We start from the raw sequence: 24,049 nt of genomic DNA on the forward strand, positions 1-24,049 counted from the left end.
AAGCAAACATCTGTTTCCCACAGGGATGCAATCTATGTGTGGTGGCGGATGGAGGGGCTGATGTAAACGACACCAACATCTCATGTTTTTTTTTTGTTTTGTATTTTTTTACATCAAAAACTGGAGATGTTGGAGTCTCCAAAAGTGTCAGAGGGATTTGGGTACCCTTTAATGTTTTTCATTCAATGATTTGATGACACTTTTTAATAAAAGTAACATTGCTAGTTACAGCACATCCTGCTTTTATAGTCCCCTCAAGTGGTTTTTACTCAAGTGGTAAAAAAAATGGATTAGCATTTGAAATAATGGTGCTAATATGCAGGAATGCACATAAAAAACGAGAAAATGCTGCAAATTCCTAATAACCGCAGCAATGTTTATTCTGCAGTAGACAGTAGCTTCACCTACTGTTTAAAATAAGAAGTACAAAACAGTTAAGTGCATGGACTATGATGGGGGCACTTAAAAATGGCTCCCCACATTTGGCCCACGGGTCGTAGTTTGAACACACCTGGTATGGGGAAATGGACCAAGCTAAAGTTAGCATAGTTTAGAGTGCATTTCCCTGATCGTTTTATCCGTTTTTCTGTAGCATTTTTTCATCTTTTATGGTGTTTTAGGTGTACAAACATGCATTCACGGTCTCGTATTGGTTTTAGATTCTAATATTGGAAGAATAAATATAAATAAATCAATCCATTCAGTAGTTTAAAGTGGTCTGATAGTAAGTAAACTTGTCCCATAGACTCTAGCGGCTCGAGATTATGTTGCTATAGCAACCCGCTGTCTCGCTCTCGCGTTCTCTCTCTCCACCTTCCTCTCTCTCTCTCGGCCTCGTTCCTGTGATATCGCGAGACTACAATGCGGGCTCAGTTTTTGATGATTGGTCTCGCGAGAGTTGGCGTGTGGACTGAGAGGGGCGGTGACCTCATCCGCTGAGAGAGGCGGAGCGAACCTCTTGCAACTTTGGATGAACTTCTGATTCAAACAAACGGCAGGAAGGCACACACACACGGACACACACACGGGGCTGGAAGAAGACACAAAGTGTACAAATCCGGGAAGTCTTTTTGTTTTGCTTTTGAATGAACATCAGCGAGGGTGTGTGTTTTTTTTCCTCTCTTTGACGAACCACGGGATGACAATGTGCCGTGAATGAAAGAGGTGAGTTGACCACCGCCGTTCACGTTTGAACGCAAACATTTAAAAAGGTGACGCTTCATTGAGTCGTCCTTATTTCGGGGCTTCTTCACGCTTCCTTGAGGCTAAACCGAGCGGAAAAGTTTCGCTAGCAGCCTAAAAAAAACAGCTTCCACTCGGTTGTTGAATGACAACACTTGGTTCATGGCTAACTAGTTAGATTTAGCTGAAATGAAATAAGCCGGAACTTCTAACCTCGACTCATAGTTACTCTTTAGAGAAACAGGAAACCTTATAGAGGGACTATTAGATCAGATCCGAGAAAATTGGGATGTCTTTTTCACAACCGGCCATGTAAATCCTTTCCCTTGAGGAGCATCTGCATCCGTGACAGGATTTGTGTTTGTGTCGTTGTTGCCTGCACCGCAGCGTTGGTTTGACTGATCAATCAAAATGGTGACTAGTTCAGCTCCGATGATGTAACAGCTGTGCATTGAAGTGATGGAGGTGATACAAAAGCACAGAAACAAGTGATCAATGAAGTTACTGTGACCTTTTGTGTGCATCCATCGCTTCATGCGTTGGTATTTGCACCAAACACCCGATTGGGGTACAGACCCCCGGAATTTGTTGTGTTGTTTTGTGAATGCTGCCCATCTCCACCTGTGGAGTCTGTCCTCAGGCAACCACTTTCAGCCCCACAGGGGGCTCACACATGAACACACACGGATGCGAGCCGCTTCCCCCCCTCTGAAAAGCCCTCAGCGGTCCATTCAAAGACGCCTTCTCCCAAAGAAATCCACCCCGGCTGGGTGGGAGGCGGGGTAGACCCTGGTGTGATCACCATTCATACAAAAAGCGTCTTCTAAATAGACAGGCTGTTGAGGGATGATGCCACCAAATTTAGAGAAGAATGTAATCAAAGTGTCACCATCCCATAACCTTTATTTACCGTACACCAGCGGTGTCCGAATGGTTTGATTAGTGATGCTTAGATGCTAGAACCAGGCCGGTATCTACATCTTTGCTTTGTGTGAAAGGTCAAACCTTGGTTAGGGTCATTCATTCCATACAGAAGGTCCGACTCTAACCAAAACGGATGATAACCAAATCCATTTTTCCCATACCAAATGTTTGCATGTTCTCCCCGTGCATGTGTGGGTTTTCTCCGGGTACTCCGGTTTCCTCCCACATTCCAAAAACATGCTAGGTTAATTGGCCACTCCAAATTGTCCATAGGTATGAATGTGAGTGTGAATGGTTGTTTGTCAATATGTGCCCTGTGATTGGCTGGCCACCAGTCCAGGGTGTACCCCGCCTTTTGGCAGAAGACAGCTGGGATAGGCTCCAGCACCGCCGCGACCCTCGTGAGGATAAGCGGTAGAAAATGAATTAATGAATTTAATCTGTTCCAGAAAGCCAAAAATGTTGAAATTATGAATGTCCGATATTGGCTTTTTTAATTTAATTGATTAATCCAATAGTGAAAAAAGCAAAGGTAGCACGAGAGACATTCATTCATTGGCTTTCCTGTTCACGGTCATGGAATGCTGGAGCCTACCCCAGCTGACACTGCATGGAGCTGGACTACTCTCCGCATCGGTTGCCAGTCAGTCACAAACACAATTCATAGACACCCACATTCAGCCTGTCAGGGTAATGGGAATGTTTTCGGACTGTGGGAGGACACTCGAGAAAATCCATGCAAGTACAGGAAAAATGTCGGCGATTGGATAATGTTTGTCGCATGTACTCCTATCACATTACTAGCGTTCTTTCCTTTCCTGCTGTGCGACTGCTGTTGCTACTCCTTTCCTCTCCGCCTCCCACAATCCCTTCAACCATCATCAACAGAGTCTTTCCTCATCTCGCTTCCTTCCTGTTGAGGAAGCCATGCCAGGATTCCGACCTTGTCATCATTCCTGTCTACTTTGCTCAGCCTATCTCCGCTAACACTCACTCTCCTTTTTATAGTCGTCTTCCATTGATTAAATGATGCTGCTTAAAATACGAGCCACCTGTTCGCTTGGGAGATACCTGCGGAGAAATATTATTCAGCAGAACTTGCTGGGAAGAACTTTCTGGAGCTTCTTTTTCCATGTGCGCTGCCGGCGAGGCTAAAGTGCTGAAAGCCAGCACAAATATGATGTTAGCATGCAATAAATCGCCAATCTGATGGCAGGTCACTATATTATAGCATATGATATAACATCCAAGCACAGTGCTTTCTTAAAAAAAGGGTCATAGCCAAAGTGCACATATTTTTGTCATCTGTGTCTTATTGAGTCCAAAAAGAATGGGTTTGAGCACATAAAACGGAGAGGATCGTAGAACAGGCTAAGATTCATGTTGTGACAGATGAGGCAAAACTGAAAAAAAGGTGATACAATAGTTAGAAGTAAACAGAAGGAACAGATGGAGAATCTACAGAACCGAGTTCCACATTATGAGAACAATGCTCAAATCCTGTGAGCAACAGTACAAAGTACAAACAAAAAGCACCAGATAACTATCCAACGCTAAAACGTACATTTCCATAAATCAGAGTCGAGTCCCCAAAGTATTCTGGTCTTGTCTCGTCTGTCAAAGCGTAACTCTTCATACAATCCAACATTTATGGAAGTGTTGCTGAAATTCTCACCAACTGCTTTGCCATCTGTTTCCCAAATCCAGACAGAACTCTGAAATATCTTCCTTGTTGTATCACTCGGTCGTCATGTTGGCTCCTTGTGTTGCTGTTGGAGGAAGAGGTGTTGTTCTGTTCCTGCTTCATGGCTGCAGATGTCTAGATGGCTGCAGAGCCATGAGGCCATGAGGCGATCGACACTATATGTCATGTTGGACTTTCACGGATCGTAACCAAATCAGTGAATGTTGTTTCCCACAGGACTGCGATCTAGCTGTAATCAGGAAAAACCTGAACAAAACAAGCAAAAAAAAACAAAACAATTTGTCGCACAATTATCGACCAGCAAAATTGGTTATCATGACAGGCATACACAAGACCTATCTGAAGTGAAACTGGATTGTAACTCTCATTTTGTTGACTTTTAGAGCCTGAAAACGTAAACAGTAAGTTTGAGTTTATAGAACTCAATAAAATCATATATAGAACCGAAGGAAAAGCGTGTTTTGCTTGAACATCGGCGTCAAAACACTAATGGCAAATCTCGGCAGATCTCAGCGTACACAAGACCGATCTGAAGTGAAACTGGATAGTAACTCTCATTTTGTTGATTTTGTTGCCTGAAAACGTAAACAGTAAGTTTGAGTTTATAGAACTCAATAAAATCATATATAGAACCGAAGGAAAAGCGTGTTTCGCTTGAACGTCAGCGTCAAAACGCTAATGGCAGATCTCGGCGTACACAAGATCGATCTGAAGTGAAACCGAATAGTAACTCTCATTTTGTTGACTTTTAGAGCCTGAAAACGTAAACAGTAAGTTTGAGTTTATAGAACTCAATAAAATCATATATAGAACCGAAGGAAAAGCGTGTTTCGCTTGAACGTCAGCGTCAAAACGCTAATGGCAGATCTCGGCGTACACAAGATCGATCTGAAGTGAAACCGAATAGTAACTCTCATTTTGTTGACTTTTAGAGCCTGAAAACGTAAACAGTAAGTTTGAGTTTATAGAACTCAATAACATCATATGTAGAACCGAAGGAAAAGCGTGTTTTGCTTGAACATCGGCGTCAAAACACTAATGGCAGATCTCGGCGTACACAAGACCGATCTGAAGTCAAACTGGATTGTAACTCTCATTTTGTTGACTTTTGGAGCCTTAAAACTCAAACAGTAAGTTTGAGTTTATAGAACTCAATAAAATCATTTATAGAACCGAAGGAAAAACGTGTTTTGCTTGAACATTGGCGTCAAAACACTAATGGCAGATCTCGGTGCCGCTGTAGTCTTTGTGTTTATACCACTTCTCCAACAAAATGTACATTTATCGCAGGACTACCGTACGTGTTCCGGCACATCCTGCAACAAACGGTATACAAACTGACAGTTACTGCATGTTCACTGGTTTGTTTTCATGAACAAATCCAACATTTTCAGTCGGAAATTCCGGCTTTTAATATATAAATCTATTGTCAATGCCGGGTGCCAGACTGTAGATTAGTAAACTTTCTCTGGTTGTTAGCTAAAACGTCTTAAACTTCAAATGCTAGTGGATTATTGCGGCTTTGTTTTAGCAAAGATTATGTTCTTTGTTCTTGTCTGAACTGCAGTATTACCGCATTGGCATTAATTTACTTTTATTGTCTGTAAAACATATGAAATACTTTTAAAACATGCCGTTTGTCGGCTCAGGGGTCCGCGCCAACTGGAGGAGATCCTTTGGTGTTCCGTTCTTAGAGATACTTTTCCTTCAACGCAATGTCAGACGTTCTGGGACCAAACGGCGTACAGGCGGTCGTCGTATATAGTTCCGTTCCTACGACCATGACGTACATTGAGTTTCATTCCGCTCTAGTAGGAGGCTTTGGTCTATCAGGACTTTCCATCTGCCACCAGCCTCATGAACGAGACCCCTACCTACCCCATAGACTACATACATATAACTCAAGATGCAGTATTTGCAGCCTTAATATTGCTGTAAATAATGCTAGAATTCTATGTTTTTTCCTTAACTCTATCAATAGTTTTTCTGCTGCTGCGGTTGTGTGGTTCTTCCGCCGTAACCGAATGCTATAAAACCTGTTAATACCTGTTTTATTCAAAGGAAACTCCAAATAAAGTTTATGTAATTGTTTAATGGCACCTTTTGAGGCTCCCTAATAAAACCTGTGTGTTACTTACTTCCTTGTGCCAAGGGAAAGGTGCCTCGCCTCGTAAGGAAAGACAGCCTGCTTATGTTTGTAAGTCCCATGCCAGAGGTAGAAAACACCCAAATCTTGTCTTGATTTACTGAACTGCAGCTGCAACAGGTTTTTGGCTGAACCCTCTGTAGCCTTTCCTTGTACTCTAACCAACCGGAGATGCGAGATGTTCTCTGCCACCTTTTAGGTAGTAATGTGGTACTGCTTTGTGGTGTTATATAGTAGTACTGATGTGTGTCTATACCAGAAAAATAATGTCGCAATGCCCAGATCTTCGACATCTGCCTTGCAGGCGGTGGAAACTGAAACCACAACAGGAAAATGGCGTGTCATGATATGTCGTTCTCGCTGCAACTTTCTGGTACGGTTCAAGTGGGACGAGGGGGCGGGGGGGCATTTTGGCATACAGGTGATGGCCTAGCAAGGCTGATTTTGCTCAGGGACGACAATGGCATGCCTAATGTATGCCGGTGCTGTGTGTACACAATAGCGATGACCTCATAGTTTACGGCCTCGTTTAGGCTCGGTATGCAGAAGAACAATAAAATCAGTGCTCCTCACTAAAATGTCCTGCCTGCTGGCACTATGCATACATGTGTTCCCATATCTCACATGTGTATTTAGCCTCTTTTTTTACCGAGGTTCTTTAAATATTTACCCAGGGCTGATCTGGTTAATGGTTATTAAGGAATGTACATGTAAGGGAATCCAACTCAATCAGCTCTGTTTCCCATACCAGCTTGGGAATTACATCGAAAACCCGAAACCAGACTCTGTGAACACTTTAGTCTGACTCGGAGATCAACTCATACAAAACTATTAGATTAAAAACTCCATTACTGTTGCATGCGTACAATGTTCTCCTTGATAGTTGTCGAATTATATTGTTTTATATTTACCATATTTACTCCTATTGATTCATACATCATACGTCATAATTGGCCCGCTGATAAATCAGTTGGGCTCTCGTCTAGTCAGGAGTATTTTTACAGTTTTTCACTCATGCCTCCACCGGGTCTCTCCAGCTGTGAGGTAGTGGCTCAATGACTGGTTTTATGGCTGTGGGACATGGGAGTTTAGAGCCGGCTGCTGGTTTTCATTTGGAGTCAGCTGTAGCCCAGAAAGGCTGTTGAGTGCTCGAGTGCTGCCTTCTAAAACAGCAAGCTTGTTTAAGGTAAAGTGTCATCAATGAGCCTGCAGGGTTTTTTGTGTATAATGAAGTGACGGTCCACAGACCGTTAGTCCTTCACAGAACTGCCACTATTGAGGAAATGTTGAAGAAATTACATGCATTTCTTCGTTTGCCACATAGACTCTATATGGTACAGTGCGTTCTCTTTGTCGGCTTTCGAAACCAACAAGGAGAAAAAAAAATATTGTAATAAAAACGTACTTGTTTAATAAATGTGACAAAGATGAGACCCGGTGGGAAGAGATGTGTCAAACCACCAGGTCTTTAATTTTTGTCATCACAAATAAATATTACCAGTATACCAGTTGTGTGCTTGTGTGTATTTAGTTAGTTGATGGCTGACACAGCAGCTACAAAATATAATTAGTGTCCTAATTAAACACTGCTGTCTCAAGTACGACAATTCTCAGGTTGCACATTACTTACAGACACAGTCTCCAAGGCAGACAAGTGTCGGAAAGTATTCTGCAACAAAAGCGATTTGTTCTTCAAATCAACAGTAGAACATCGGTACTTTTCAGCAAAATTAGAAATAAGTATTATAGAAGTTTAAGAAGTAAAAGGAAAAGATACATTTCAAGCATAACTTTCATGTATTTACCTAATACACAAACAATTTAGTTTTACATAAAAATAGACCTCCAAATTGTCCATAGGTATGAATGTGAGTGTGAATGGTTGTTTGTCTATATGTGCCCTGTGATTGGCTGGCCACCAGTCCAGGGTGTACCCCGCCTCTTGCCTGAAGACAGCTGGGATAGGCTCCAGCACCCTCGTGAGGATAAGCGGTAGAAAATGAACGAACGAACGAATGAATGAATGAACTAATGAAAATACAAATTTTTTTGCAACATTTTTTGTAACACCATCAACTATTTACAATTTTCACATTTGCAACTGAACTGTGTGTGTGTGTGTGCACGTGTACTTGTGTTACAATTTCCTTTCAATGTGTAACCGCCTGTACGCTACACAACCTGGTTGCTGTGGAGGATGTATTTCTATATTTATATATATCTATATTCTATATTTCCATGCTGCCGAGCTTTTCTAAAATGGACTTCAACCACCTTGTGGACATTTTTTAGGCTTAAAACTCAACCAAAGAAATCTGATGGCTTTACAGCAGGGGTCTCAAACTCAATTTACTTGGGGGCCACTGGAGCTAGGGTCTGGGTGAGACTGGGCCGCATCAGGTTTTCCAAAAAAAAAAAACAAAAACGCATTTATTAAAAACATTTTTTTTTAAAAACGTCGCTTTGGTTCCAATTTTCTACAAGAAAAGCTCTGATAAAACATTCCACTGTTCTCAAATATCTTACTTTTTTTCTACACAAAATAAGATGAAAAATAAATAATCAAATCAAGAATAAAGAAAATCAATCAATCAGTAATAAATATAATAATAATAATAAAACGGCAAATAATAAAAACTTAAGAAACCGCATATAGTTGGTGGGTAGACAAATTATTTTTTTCAGATTAAAATGAACAAAGCATTATTAGAGCCCTGTAGACATGACAAAACATGACTATAGTCACATTTATTCTCTTTTTATTTACAACATATTGCGCAACTGCAGGGTCTTGAGACACATGCTAACTCGCAAACTAGAGAGCTTGCGACCTAAACGGTAGCTTTCAAGTTATTTCCTTTAAACTTAAATAGCCAAAAACTTACCACTTCCACATGGATAGGGAGGATAACTATTAACAATTATTTAACCTTTAACATGAACATTAATCAAACGTAATAAATTTTTCTGGGTTCATGATACCATACAGCATCCATATCAAACTTGCGTGGGCCGCACTAACATTAAACTTTCATATCAAAACGGGGGCCCGTGGGCCGCGTGTTTGAGACCCCTGCTTTACAGAGAGAGAAACAGGCAATTGAACCATCATGCAAAATCTGCTAGACGGTTCCATCCATGGTAAACTAATTGTGCATAATATCAATTAAAAGGCCTAATGATAATGTCCATGATCGCCAACGAGAGGGAGTTTGGATCTCCTAGGATATCAGCGAACATGAAGAACCCCTTTTTAATTTAACCTCATGTCATACAGACGAGAAGCATCTAAAGGGTTAGCGCCCAAAGCGCCAGTGGTTTCAGATTCAATGAACTAATGTTGCCAGGCAACAAGTGCAGTTCCACTTTGGGAAACTACTGCTTGGTAACAAAATTTGTTGCAGGGACAAGTGATGGATGCGACCATCTGATGGATATGAAATCACATGAGAACACGCAGTTTTGGTCCAATTGCGGTCACTTTGACCAGATCTTAATAGAGTGGAATGTTTGTCATGTAGAGTGAACCGTGTTTGATTCCTTGAAGGATGTTAACTGTTAAATGACACGATAGACACCGGCCTCATCCTATAAGTTTGGAAACGGGCATCGCTCGGGTAGAGCCGACCGTGGAGCGCCGTCATCTCACAAAGCACCTCTGCCTGCAAATAGCCGATTCTGCACTAGTGGGAGGCAGAGTAGGAGGAGGGGTGGCGTGAACAGGGCCTGCGGAGGTGGTGCTGTGTTACATAATATTTGATGCACCCAGCTGTGCTGTGTTGTTTAGCCCATGGGTGAAAGGATGCCAGCCACGTGAACTAATGTCTTCACCTGCGCTAGTCAGAGTAAACTCGCTATTAAGGATCGGGTCAATGAGCGGATTAACGTTATTTGGAGTCGGCGGCATCGATCATTGGCTAACCGAATAGGCAAAACGGCACAGCACCGGCAGCGTTTCCATGACAGCACATTCACATTGTTAAATGCTGAAGTACAATCACTAAACCTAAGAGTGTAATGCTTATTATAGTGAGAAGGCGGCCATTTTACATTTGTAAACAAACTTGTGATGTGTGAACAAGTTCCTTAATACCGCTCTTGGTATTAAGAGAGGTCGCAATACATTCATTCATTCATTCATTCATTTTCTACCGCTTTTTCCACACGAGGGTCGCGGGGTTGCTGGAGCCTATCCCAGCTGTCTTCGGGTACACCCTGGACTGGTCGCCAGCCAATCACAGGGCACATATAGACAAACAACCATTCACACTCACTCACATTCGCCAATTAACCTAGCATGTTTTTGGAATGTGGGAGGAAACCGGAGTACCCGGAGAAAACCCACGCATGCACGGGGAGAACATGCAAACTCCACACAGAGATGGCTGAGGGTGGAATCAAACTCTTCTCGTCTCAGAGCTTTGGGGCCTGCGTGCTAACCACTCCGACACTGTGCGACCCACAATTGTGTATATCTAGTGAATTATTACCTCTGCCAAGCATAGCGCTATCATTTATTTATCTGATATGTAATATAATGCTAGGTGTTAGCATGCTAATGTTAGCATTTCTAGCATGCTAGCATTTTCACATGTAGACACATATATAAACACATAGCACTATCATGCTAGGTGTTAGCAACTTCCTAGCTGTGAGGTCTGCGCGCTAACCACTCGACCGCCATGCCGGTCGCAATACAGGTTTGGGAAAAACGCCCCACATAGTCAGTTATAGTTCCACGTTAGCGATTTCATGTCAGGTAAAATTTTCTTAGACGAGAGAACCTTAAGACCATCCAACCCCCCCGACTTAAACGTGTTTTGTTTTGCTAGGAAAAGGCCCAAAAGCCTATACTCATGCAGTCACGGCTTGACCCTTTCATTGGCTAAGCTGCGGGTCTAAGGCCACTGCTCAGAAAGCTTAGCGGTGGACCTTTTTTTTTTTTTTATTCAAAAGCTTTTCTGTCCCCTCCCCTTTGGGACATGCAAAGACTCACATCTGTCAAAGTGTCACACTGCTGCCCAATCCCCCCCCCAGCATCCTGACAACGGTGATTACCAAGGAAACCCTGTTCACGGTTTCTCACGGCCATTACACATGCACTTGTCAATCAGGGGCCTTGTCTTGTGTCTGTGTCCTAGTCATGTGATACCTCTTGTTCTGTGGGGGGGTTATCAATACCAGGGGTCCTTTTCATTGCAGAGGTGGCTACGGGTGTGGTTCTATTCTTACCCGTGGTGGGAATCTCCGGCCACCTCACGATTCTATTGGATTACCACAAACCAGCATAATCATAGTAATACTCGTCAACAAAAAGTAAATACAGTACTATGACAAGGCTAAACAGTAAGAGTAGTCGGTGTGTGTGTATAGTGTAAATAGTAGTGAAAAAGAATGTTTTTGTTATGCGGAAAATGACTTTTATTATAGCTTTGAGACTATAGATGCCATAGCACTGATTTATTCTTGCCACACTGTTCCCAAAAGGCGTCACACATTCCTACTCACATTAACAGTTAGGAGATAACTGCAGAGGCATGTTCAAGTACTTCACACGACGGCGGGAGAGTACTCGCACTCAGTACGCTCTTTAATGTTGCAGTGCTAACAGGAGGATAAATAAATAAAATGAAAAACGGGCCGTAGGTTGATATGGAGCTCGAACAAATCCAATTTTTTAGGTTCACGGCATATTTTCATGGTTGACTGGCACATTTGTTTTGGTCTGCATTCTAAATTATTTCATGAAAAAATACCTTTTCTGTGTCTGTCTACCCATGAAAATAGCAAAACATGCTAGTTCCTAACTTGCTAACAATACTAACTTGCTAATGTTAGCATGCTAATGCTAACATGCTAATGTTAGCATTAGCATGCTAATGCTAACATGCTAATGTTAGCATGCTAATGTTAGCATGCTAACAATGCTAACATGCTAACTAGCATGATAGTGCTATGTGTTTATATATGTGTCTACATGTGAAAATGCTAGCATGCTAGAAATGCTAACATTAGCATGCTAACACCTAGCATGATATTACATATCAGATAAATAAATGATAGCGCTATGCTTGGCAGAGGTAATAATTGACTAGATATACACAATTGTGGGTTGCACAGTGTCGGAGTGGTTAGCACGCAGGCCCCACAGCTCTGAGACCCGAGTTTGATTCCACCCTCAGCCATCTCTGCGTGGAGTTTGCATGTTCTCCCCGTGCATGCATGTTTTTTCTCTGGGTACTCCGGTTTCCTCCCACATTCCAAAAACATGCTAGGTTAATTGGTGACTCCAAATTGTCCATAGGTATGAATGTGAGTGTGAATGGTTGTTTGTTTATATGTGCCCTGTGATTGGCTGGCCACCAGTCCAGGGTGTACCCCGGCCATGCTTATGGTTATGAAGATGTAGTCATTGATGTAATTGCAATCGCGTTATTAGTGTAGTATATTTTTTTCCATTTTTTTATGACCCCCTTATTTTGTGAACACAATTAGATAGCATGTAGTGACGCTATCTAATTACAGTATGTAAAACGCTTGCTTACATTAAAGCGGTAAAACACAACACGGTGTAAACATTCATCCAGGCTGAGTGGCACTAGCATGCTCTGCTAAACTAAGCTGACCCAGTTAGCCTCCACTATGAGGAGATGTGTTTCCAAGTTTCTTTTGCCAACTTTTGCTGGTGTTTTAGGCCGTGGGTTTGTGTTGGTGATGGAATTCCGCTGGTCAAGTAACGTCTCCTCATGATCACATCATTTTTTTGACATTTTGTCACATTCCAGGTTGACTGTTTGAATCAGCCAATTTTGTGATTCCGTTAGCATGCCCAGCAAATGGGCTTGGTATGACATGCATAGAAACCACACTATTTCACAACTGAATACAGATGATTGTGATCTGGATGTAGAATCCAAATAAACAAGTTTCCTACTTGATACTTTTTCATCAACGCATCCTTACTGTGAACAAGATTTGAGGGAAAAGTAGGTATGCTCCAGCGACTACATCAGTCTGTTTTTCCTATAGGGAATACTTGTGTGAGCGAGGAAAGAAGAGGCTTGTGTCCCCATGACGGAGGAATGTGAAAATAAGGCAGCTGAGACTTAAAAGAGAACAACCGTGGCCAAGACAATCAAGATTGTTTTAGAATAGGACCAAAATGGAGGCTGGATGGACAAGGAAACGGCAGTTATGGGATTCTATTCTTCTGAACGCGTTCTGATCGGTTTCCATTTTTGTCCTATTGAGAGAAAGTGTGTTTTATTGGGGAAGATTACTTTTGTTAATTTAATCCCAGCCATTCAGAACCGGCCAGTTTAGATGATTTTTACTGATCTTTCAAGGCACAATGAACATTGTGTTCTGTGGCTAAAGTATATAAAGATGGAACCTACCAAAAGAAAGATCATCAGAAAAAAAAATTGATTTCTAATGAAAAATAATGAAAAATAAATGTCAATAAGCACGTAGCTAGGACCCAGAGCCTCGAAGTTCACGTCAAGTGTCACTGCAAGTTGTGATTAGGAAAATGATGACCACTTACCGACTCATATAAAGTATATTAACTGTAAATACGTAACTGGTGCCTTGATATGCCGGGCTGTCGCCCCTTAAAAAAAAAAAAAAAAAATCTGAAATATATTCAGTAGCCGAGGAGCAAGAGAAAATGTTCCTTTTGCATTTTTGAGTCCTGCCAAACATCTGGACACTATCTGTTTTATGACCTGCAACTGGAGCTTGAGCTTGACTCTGGATCCAGTCGGCCCAGCCATGATTTGCATTGTCAAGACGTCCTTAGACTCTTGCCAAGAACACATTCTTTTTAATCAAAGACTTCAGACTTAATTTCTTCGTCACACACAAACGTAAAGTGTGTATAAACAGATCCATACAGTAGAAACAAAAGACCCTGTTGAAACATTTGCTTTTGATGATGCAAAAATCAAGCGAAAGATGAATAATTTTTCCAGAGCGTGTTCGTTTTTGTCGGATTTTCGTCAACTTTGAGGACGTCCAGTTCTATGTAGTGATGTTGCTGTTTCGGTTAGTTACCGTATTTTCTGGACTATAAGTCGCACAAGGCCAAAAATGCATCATTAGGTAGAAAAAAACATACATACGTAAGTCACATTTTTAGCAGGTAATTTTTTTTCCAAACTACTTGACCAAAGCAGACATTACGTCCTCTTCGATGGCAAGTTCTAACATTAATAAAAGAATAGAGAACAGGCTGAATAGGTGTAAGATATGCTAACACAATGGTTATTCAGCTACACAAAAAATAAATATAAATAGAAAAGGTGTCCAGTGTTTATGTAACATAAACATTTTTTTCATTTATAAGTCGCTCTGGAGTATAAGTCGCAGGAACAGCCAACCTATGAAAAAAAGTGTGACTTATAGTCCGGAAAATACGGTAATTAATGAGCAGGATTACGCAGAAACAAAATTTAGTATTACTTAATTGTTACTTATTAACTTTATAGAATGAAGACACACGGGCTTGTGTTGGAGCCAAGTAGGTTAGTGACCTACCAAATACGGGACCCAAGTCGGCTGGTAAATCCTGATTTTTCATGCAAACAAGTCAGAAGCTTATGTTTACCATTGTTCAGCCTTGGTTAAAGTCTTTTCCCCTTGTTTGATCTTTGCCATTGTTTTCACAGCCATTGTTCACTTTAATGTGGAAGAAATCTTGAAATGATTTATAACAATCTCATTTTTTTTAAACGTCTAACCATACATTCAAACTCTGGTATGTAAATGTTTCATGTCTATGCTGCGAACCGTCACTGGGAATTGCTGAAACGAACAGATGGTTCACATTTCCTGATCCATTCTAGATCATATTTGTGTAGGATACCTGGCGCTAATAGACGGAACAAGCCTCCAAACAGCGACTCACCAGAGTTAAAAGGCAGAAATCTACAGACACAAGCCATTAACAGAGATTTCACAGCACGGTCTTGTGCCAAGGAAGTGGCCTGCCAACCCAAATCATGGCCCTAACAGTTCTGAGCTGCTTTGCTCTTCTGTCCTTTTATTTTTTTGTCTCCTCTCCAAAACCAACAACTCTGTCCAGTTTGAGTTATCTTCCAACACGGATTAAACTCTTTGATTTTCCTCCTCTGCTGCCACACTAGGGTACTTTATGCTAACACATATATTGTTTTTCCTTAGCTAGAGTTGTCGTACTTAATACTTAAATACTGCATCCCAGTTGAGTGTTTCTAATCAGACTGATTGTTAGTTAGCTCTGAGCCTCAGGCGGTATTGCCTTTACAAGACAAGGCAATTAATATCATGTCATTGCATCTTGTAAGACAGATTTCATTATTTTGGCCTTTTGTTATTCATTTGTTTCAGAAAGTATGAAAAAAATGAAAAACATAGCAAATGATGTAACTCAATTCAACTGTTCCAGACACCCAAAATATTAACAAAGCGATCATTTTTGTAGAGAATGTACAGTGCAAACAGAGTAGTTTGTTACGATGCAATAGTGTACGAAAACGGGGGCAGAATTGGCCAAAATCTTCTAGGTTAGAGGTTTGACTGCAAATTCATCTGTCTTTGGTTTTTGTCCTTTAGAGAAAGTGCTGCAGATATTATTTGTTTTTATTGCAGGCCACATCCAAGTTATGGTTTCCCTTTCGAGCGACCGGACAGAGGAGTAGTTGCCTCGTGTTATTATTCATTCAGTCACTGATTGTGACCATGAAACTTTGCACAAATAAATACTGGAGCCTGTAAACTCCAATTACTGCTGTACATTTGTAAAAAATTACATTTTCATGGAAAACAACCATTGGTTGTTTATGTTGTGGCATAGTTGTTTAGACTGTTGCTGCACGTTCTACCCGTGCATGGGTGGGTTTTCTCCGGGGACTGAATTACGACTTCAACTACATAAAAAGCACATTGACAAAAGTCAAGTGGTTAGCCTGCAGGCCACACAGCTAGGAGACCCGAGTTCGATTCCACCCTCTTTGCACGCTCTCCCCGTGCATGCGCAGGTTTTCTCCAGGTTCTCCGGTTTCCTACCACATTTCCAAAAACATGCTAGATTAATTGGCGACTCCAAATTGTCCATGGGTATGAATGTGAGTGTGAATGGTTGTTTGTCTATATGTGCCCTGTGATTGGCTGGCCACCAGTCCAGGGTGTACCCCGCCTCTCGCCTGAAAACAGCTGGGATAGGCTCCAGCTTATCCCAGCAACTGTAGTGAGGATAAGCGGCATAGAAAATGGATGGATGTTTTGCTGAAACTTGCCTATGTTATACTGCTGATTACTAAAGAACGGAAAATGGTAGAAACTAACTTTTTTTTTCTGATGAAAGACAAGAGTCTACAGTATACAGCCCAAGAACACAATATTTTGTGTGCTTTGAAAAATCAGTCAAAACCATCAAATATGGCCGATAACGAGAGGGCTTTTGAAAAATGGCTGTGGATTGAATGAGTTAATTCCTGAATGAGGAATAAATGTTTGATGTGTTTTTACTGACAGACTTGTCTCCAATGTGAATTTACCATTTGGCTTTTTCCCACTGATGAACATAGAATCCCTTTCCACTCGTTAGATACATTGTGTGTGTTTGGGGATCAATTGTTATTGACGTGATTGTACTGAAAAGGAGGCAGCACTTGTGGGGGGGAAAAACAGCACGTTTTGTTTCCATAAATGCTGTTCTAAACCCTCAAAGTATGTTTTCTACTCCCTGGCTTCTCTTCTCTTATCTCTCACCTCCTCCTCCAGCCAGCGAGACTGCTCTACTCTCCTCCCACGCTCATCTACACATAGAAACAGACATTACTGTATTGGCACAAGTATACAGTATAGAGGCGAGAGAGCCACAAGGATGATGGATAGTGGAGAAACCAGGCAATGGCAAAACACGGAAGAAAGACATATATATTATTCATATTAAAATGGGGGAAACAGCAACTTGTGATTCAATTAAAAGCTGAGGAAAAGGTGATCGGGACTTTAAAATGTCCATACAGTAGAACCCCGCTTTTTTGATGGGGTTCGCGGGACCACCCTATGATTTCCGCGTTACTGGAATCATGGAATTGACCATTTTTAAAACGGAATCTACTGAATGATTGTGAGAAGATGGAAATTTTTTTTGAGGAAGTATTTCACCGGTGTACCGCTGAATTGCGGCGGAAGCTCATCACAAATCTAAACATGTTGAAACGGGAACCCAAAATGTGTACCTGTACCTCGATTTATAAATTATTACAGACTTATGGCGAATTAGATGTAGTCTATGGGGAGAAAACTGTATTTTATACAAAAATAATCAATATTTTAAAGGGGGCCTATTGATTTATGGTCTCCTATAGAACAGCTACACACAATAACCCGCACAGAAAACTTTTTAGATTTTCCAGAATCTGCACCTATTCCAGCCGTATTTCCTTCCATTGTACTGGCAAAAAGGTATGTTTTAATTTATTCCACCCACGCCCAAAGTGCTTCCTAACTATAAACATATAAGGAAGTCCGCCATCTGTGACATCACTAATGGGCAGTTTTACCACGCCTTTTGAAACCGGGCATTTTGAGCCACCGGAAACTTCTTTCAGGGCTCACTTCAAAATATGCAAACCTGATTATCTGAAACTTTGGCATCATTTAACACCAGAATACAACATTTTAACTACATTTATAGGGCAGAAAAGTGGAGAAAGCATAATAGGTCCCCTTTACAACAAAAATCTGCTAAATTGCAGGGTCGGGTATGCTGCATCGTGAATGTGTGGGCGTCCACTGTATTGATTGATGAAGAAATTGAATAGTCGGATTGGGTTAGGACTTGGTTCCGTGATGTGAAGTATATGCAATAGTCAAAGCATGTCTGCCTCGCTATGTAACGTTATTGCCCCAAGTAAATGATGCATGTCCTTGAAAAGTGTCTATGTGCTAGATAAGATGTGTTTGCATGCAGCAAGACGTTGCTTGCGGTGCTTTTATTATTACAGACTGTTCCCGTAGTGCTTCAGTGAGTGTGCTGTTAGTATGGTCGGATGAGAAGTACGAAAGATAAAGGAAAAAGAAGGGATTTTTAACTTGGAGTGACTCCGCTCCTCATACGTCCATCACTCTGTTTCCCACTTGCTGTCTTAGTGTATCATCTCCTCCCACGTGCTCTCACGTTGAGTGAGGAATCAATCTCTCTCCACCCATTATCTGCCCCTATCTATATCTGTCCCTCTCACATTCTGGTCCATTCGTTATCAATCGAATTCTCTCGCTGTAGGCGCAAATGAGCGTGTGCCTCTCCAGGCCTGCTGCAATCATATTGCATCCTACTCTATTTTTCAATGGCACATCTAACCCGCTCCTCCTCACAGAGCTATAATTGGCTAAAAATGTCTCCCTACCTGTCAAATTCTAATATCTCGGTTCTGTCGACAGTCATATGTCGGCACATTTGACAATGAACTTAAAGTAACGGGTCGGTACTTTCCATTAGGGTCGGGGGATTGGACAATGGAGGATTGGTCCAGCACTCTTGTTTGGTATTGACAGTCGTGCCATGTTCATGCTCATTGGTGCTGCACTCATTCACAAAAACACAGCTAGTGGCTAAATGGTATAGAAAAGCAACATCAATTTATCATCATTATTGAAGACCAGGCCATTATAACCTCGGTTGCTGAGTTATTGATAATCTTACTAACCCCTAAATGGGTTTGTCCATGTGTAAGATGGCATCCAATAGGGCTGCGATAAGATCTTGTGTCACAATAGCCAATTAGCCAATAGCCATTTAACCTTTGTATACACCTCATCCCGAAAGTGCCAATCCGAATGAACATATAATGGGATTGGAATATTCCTTTCCCCAATCCGATTGAGGTATCTTGTACCCTCTCAAACGGAAAGTTGTTTACGCTTTACTGCGTATGCCCCATTGACTATTCTGTTTGATTATAGCGGCGCCTGTAGATTGGAATATTCATTTCCATGGATACCATTGTTTTCGGCAAAGTCCTTTGGAAAGAAGAGAAACTTCCTCTTCCGATGAAAGCATTAAAATATTTCTCGTTCGGAAAGTCATTCAGTCTGTGCATTGGTGGGTTTTCTCCGGGGACTGAATTACGAATTCAACTACATAAAAAGCACATTCAGGCTGCACGGCACACAAGTGGTTAGCCTGCAGGCCACACAGCTAGGAGACCCGAATTCGATTCCACCCTCTTTGCACGCTCTCCCCGTGCATGCGCGGGTTTTCTCCTGGTACTCCGGTTTCCTCCCACATTCCAAAAACATGCTAGGTTAATTAGCGACTCCAAATTGTCCATAGGTATGAATGTGAGTGTGAATGGTTGTTTGTCTATATGTGCCCTGTGATTGGCTGGCCACCAGTCCAGGGTGTACCCCGCCTCTCGCCTGAAAACAGCTGGGATAGGCTCCAGCTTATCCCAGCAACTGTAGTGAGGATAAGTGGCATAGATTGGTTTCAGGACCTTTCATAGAACAACGGCATGAATGGAGTGAGCTCTTTTGTCAGTCATACAGTCTCTTTGTCTCAGCGGGTGGAGGCGGGGTCGCTAGCATACACACAGCATGCAGTAGATTCTATCATGTGGTCACGTGACCTGTCTAGTCGCAACCCACTGTGTAAGGCAGTGGTTGGCCATTATTTTCCCTCATGCCCCTCCCAGGGGACTGAAATTCTATTGTAGCTGATAAAAAATGTTTTCCCGGAAGTATTTTATGTTTCTTATTTGGAGTGTCACAAGATTATAGTTATTCATGGCCACTAGGCCTTGGATAATGATGAATGCTGCATGCCATAGTTTGGGATCCTGCTTCAGATGGTGATGAGTTTGGTCTTATGCAACTTCTCCAAGCTGACCAAGGTTAAATTTGAACATTCTGGCTAGTTTAAGTCATCACAATCGAAGGTCAGCCCTACTTTATACAAATGTGCCCTTTTTGCTTCATGCTCTCTTTTCCCAAAGTGTTCCACCATGACTAATGGGAAAAAACTGATTGCTTTGGGCGGGTCTGCAGCTCCGGTCTTATCTTTTTTTATAAAAGATATTGCTTCAGCGCAATATTACTGATTAATTTGAATGTTTATGCACTAAAACATCTGAGGTTGAAAGTTTGCAGATCGCTACGGTCTTCATCATTTCTTTGTGAATGCTGAAGAACACCAATAATAAAACACCAACAAACTCCTTCAAAACCTAAACAGTATGTTGAGATACAGTCATATACATGAGAGGTTTTCATAGGTGGGCCTCCCCGAGTAGAGAAACATTTTAGAACTCCTTTAACTTCAGTTATGTTTAAAGGCTTAAAGTGATTTTTAGTTTCTGCATTGAGAGAGCAAACAGTGTCTGGGGTGAGCAAAAAAAAAAAAACCCAGCATAATATGCAACAGAAAAACAGATTTTTGAGGCGTGTGGGAGGCCCTGACTGTATTATAGTCTCTGAGGGAAGGTTCGCTTTGCCATACTCCATAAACCCGAGCTGTACATAAATGACTCTTTAGGGCGCAAGTGCGCATCGACAATATTGACCTGAAAGTTTTGTTTGTGAGGATGTTTTATGTAAGTATTGCATTTGCAGCAATTATGCAAGAGTCTAAATAATACATGCTATCTTTCTCTATTGATTTGAGTGGTTATAGTATACAATGTTAGTTACAACTTGGAGAATTGCAATTGTTCTCCAAAAACTGCTGTTTGGGGAGTTTATTGATGTTTTGGCAAATATTTTAAGCTATTTAGACTCACACTTTGTAAACATACGGAGCAACAGGAAAGTATTAGTGAGGATGTCAGTGGATGGAGGATATCAAAATGTTAAGAGTTGAAGGGACAGCCCATAACTGAGACGCTGCAAGATGCTGAGGTTCGATACACCTTATTAGATAAGATGTTAAGTAAGAATGCGTTAGCATTAGCGTTAGCCTTAGCGTTAGTGTTGACCCTTCTTAACACCCGAGAACAGGGGTTCCCAAACTTTACCAACTCAGGATTTTTTTTTTGCGTAAGTTTAATCTGACTCTTTATATTAAACACGGAAAATATGTTGAATGATTATATGCAATATGGAAACATATCTCGAATATGTAAACTCTGCTGTTGCTCGCTCTCTCTTGTTGGAGAATGTTCCACCTCGCCAGATGCAATCGTAACCGGGAGTGCTTCTTTAACTCGGCAAAGTTGTGTTTTTTTTTGTTTTTTTTTATATATATTTTATTACAAACTTCAATTGTACAAACAGTATAAGCAGAATTACAGCAACAGAAAAAGTAAATAACAAGGAAAGGAATGTGCCAGGGATATTGCTTGAAAATAACAAATATTATTATAAAGATTCAGGATTGAAATGAAAGCAGGGGGGGATAAAGGAAGCCCAAACTTTTAATCTGTGGTGTACACACAAGGTTATTACTTAAGCCTATAAAATTTTTTTTTAATTGTGCAATAAATACTTTATAGTAAAAATAATTTTAAAAATAATATTTGCAATAATGTTTGTGACAGGTCAATAACACTCAATAGGTTATTACTTAGGCATATTCATATTTTTTTAAATTGTGCAATAAATACTCTACATAAAAATAATAAAAAAATATTTGCAATAATATTAACACTCAATAGGTTATTACTTAAGCCTATAAAAAATCGTGCAATAAATATTTACGGTAAAAATAATTTTAAAAATAATATTTGCAATAATATTTGTGACAGGTCAATAACAGTCAACAGGTTATTACTTAGGCCAATAAATATTTTTTTAATTGTGCAATAAATACTTTACAGTAAAAATAATAAAAAATATTTGCAATAATATTTGACAGGTCAATAACACTCAATAGGTTATTACTTAAGCCTATAAATATTTTAAAAAATTGTGCAATAAATATTTTACGGTAAAAATAATTTTAAAAATAATATTTGCAATTATATTTGTGACAGGTCAATAACATTCAATAGCTTATTACTTAAGCCTATAAATATTTTTTAAAAATTGTGCAATAAATATTTTACGGTAAAATAATTTTAAAAATAATTTTTGCAAAAATGAATCATATTTTTTAATGTCTCATGGCCCACCTGCAGTAACACCACCGACCACCAGGGGTTCGCTTCCCACACTTTGGGAATCACTGCCCCAGAAGATCAACCCTTGTTGACTTTGCACTAACTTTTGCATTTTTGTCTGCAACAAATCCTCCCACCTCGACAGGTTCACCCATTCCACGTGCAACCTGTCATTTCCTGTTGTAAAAGCAGGAAGTGGCAGAGACGCGTTTCCTGTCAGAATGTGACACAGCTCCCTTGGCTGCAGAACATCCAGGAAGCGACACCGTATTTTCCATATTACATTTATTGTACCACGACGCCCCGCTGACCAATCACCTCAGCGTCATTCATCTTCTTGAGAAGCTGTAATAAACTTAGAGATAAAGTATATTTTATGTATTATTGCTGAACAGTACATAGGCGAGTTGCAGGGTGGAGAACATCTCCTCGGTTCCTTAGAGTTCATCTTGCTTATTGGGCATGCGGCTTGTGTCGACTTGTGCTTTTATCATCTTGAGTTCTGTACAGTGAAGAGTGTGCTGCCTCCAGTCCTACACACTCCTCTTCTCTCCACAGCGTTCTTCCAACTCGCATTCCCACGCAGAATGTACCATTTTGGAAATCAGCATCTCACTAGAGATGTGGTAATCCACGGTTTATATAGTCAAAATAAATAATTCACCCACCCCCGCCCCCATTCTAATTACCCCACTGCACAACTCTTGATGGAATAGACCTTATTTGGGGTTTTTACGCGTTTCTTTCTTCGAGATCTCATTTCCTCTCCCAAGCATCCCCCCTGTCTACTTGTTAATCACACCAAAGATCTTTTTCTCTATTATTCACCACTTTGCTATTTCCGTCCCCCTCGGTGCCATGCCTGATTTAGCTGTTAGCAGCGAGGGTCTCAGCGGTTGCTGAAATGAGGGGAGGTGTGCGCATAGGGGAGGGTCGCATGTACTGCAGCCCATTGCAGCAACAAACGGCGGTTAAGCGCCACCTGATTGGCACAGATTAGAGGGCTCTTTGGTGATTGTGTGTAGGAGGCTCTTGCAGGGAACCGGCTCATTGCTGCTTGTCGGCGCACAGCTGACTGAAGCGTTTGGCTTCAATTGTTCTACTCCTTTTTTATTCTTCTGTCAATGGAATTAGGTGGATGGATTTGCCTTTTTGAGCATATTTTTTAGGATCCCCCGGAAGGTCAAGTTTACATAACATTTTCTATGCAATTTTATTGATCTCGGTTACACAACAGTGTCATTTTCGTCTATATGGTTGCAGGATGTAATTGCAGTTCTCCCAGTGCTCCCTTAATTACATACAGAGGAGTGATCACATTAATTAAATGACATTTCTTTATTACATGCACGTACTCTGAAGGGTGCAGCAGTGGGATTGGAGTCTTTCTATCCATTTCTGTTATTAAAGGTGGCAGTTATCAAATGTAAGCGCATATCAGCATAAAAATGTGATATCGGTATCAGATTTTTTCCCACCCATGAAGCCCAATATAAAACAAAACGCTCTATACCAGGGGTCTCAAACTCAATTTACTTGGGGGCCACTGGAGCTTGAGTCTGGGTGAGACTGGGCCGCATCAGGTTTTCAAAAAAAACAAAACAACGCATTTATTAAAAACAAAAAATTTAAAAAAACTTTGCTTTGGTTCCAATTTTCTACAAGAAAAGCTCTGATAAAACATTCCACTGTTCTCAAATATCTTACTTTTTATTTTTCTACACAAAATAAGATGAAAAATAAATAAACAAAAATCAAGAATAAAGAAAATCAATCAATCAGTAATAAATAAATAAATATAATAATAATAATAAAACAGCAAATAATAAACTTAAGAAACCACATATAGTTGGTGGGTAGACAAATTATTTTTTTCAGATTAAAATGAACAAAGCATTATTAAAGCCCTGTAGACATGACAAAACACAACTATAGTCACATTTATACTTTTTTTATTTACAACATATTGCGCAATTGCAGGGTCTTGAGACACATGCTAACTCGCAA

The 24,049-nt window shown here is 40.7% G+C and overlaps 1 protein-coding gene across 1 annotated transcript in view; it reads left to right on the forward strand.

Annotated features, from left to right (window-relative positions):
• Nucleotides 1-982: 982 nt before the first annotated feature.
• The window catches only part of sipa1l1 (signal-induced proliferation-associated 1 like 1), a 64,077-nt gene continuing 41,010 nt past the window's right edge, over nucleotides 983-24,049 (forward strand). Inside the window, exon 1 of the mRNA XM_058065489.1 lies at nucleotides 983-1,164. The gene's annotated coding sequence lies outside the window, so the exon portion shown is untranslated. The remainder of the gene's footprint in view (nucleotides 1,165-24,049) is intronic.

Source organism: Doryrhamphus excisus, chromosome 1 (assembly GCF_030265055.1).
Source record: "Doryrhamphus excisus isolate RoL2022-K1 chromosome 1, RoL_Dexc_1.0, whole genome shotgun sequence".
Classification (NCBI taxonomy): domain Eukaryota; kingdom Metazoa; phylum Chordata; class Actinopteri; order Syngnathiformes; family Syngnathidae; genus Doryrhamphus; species Doryrhamphus excisus.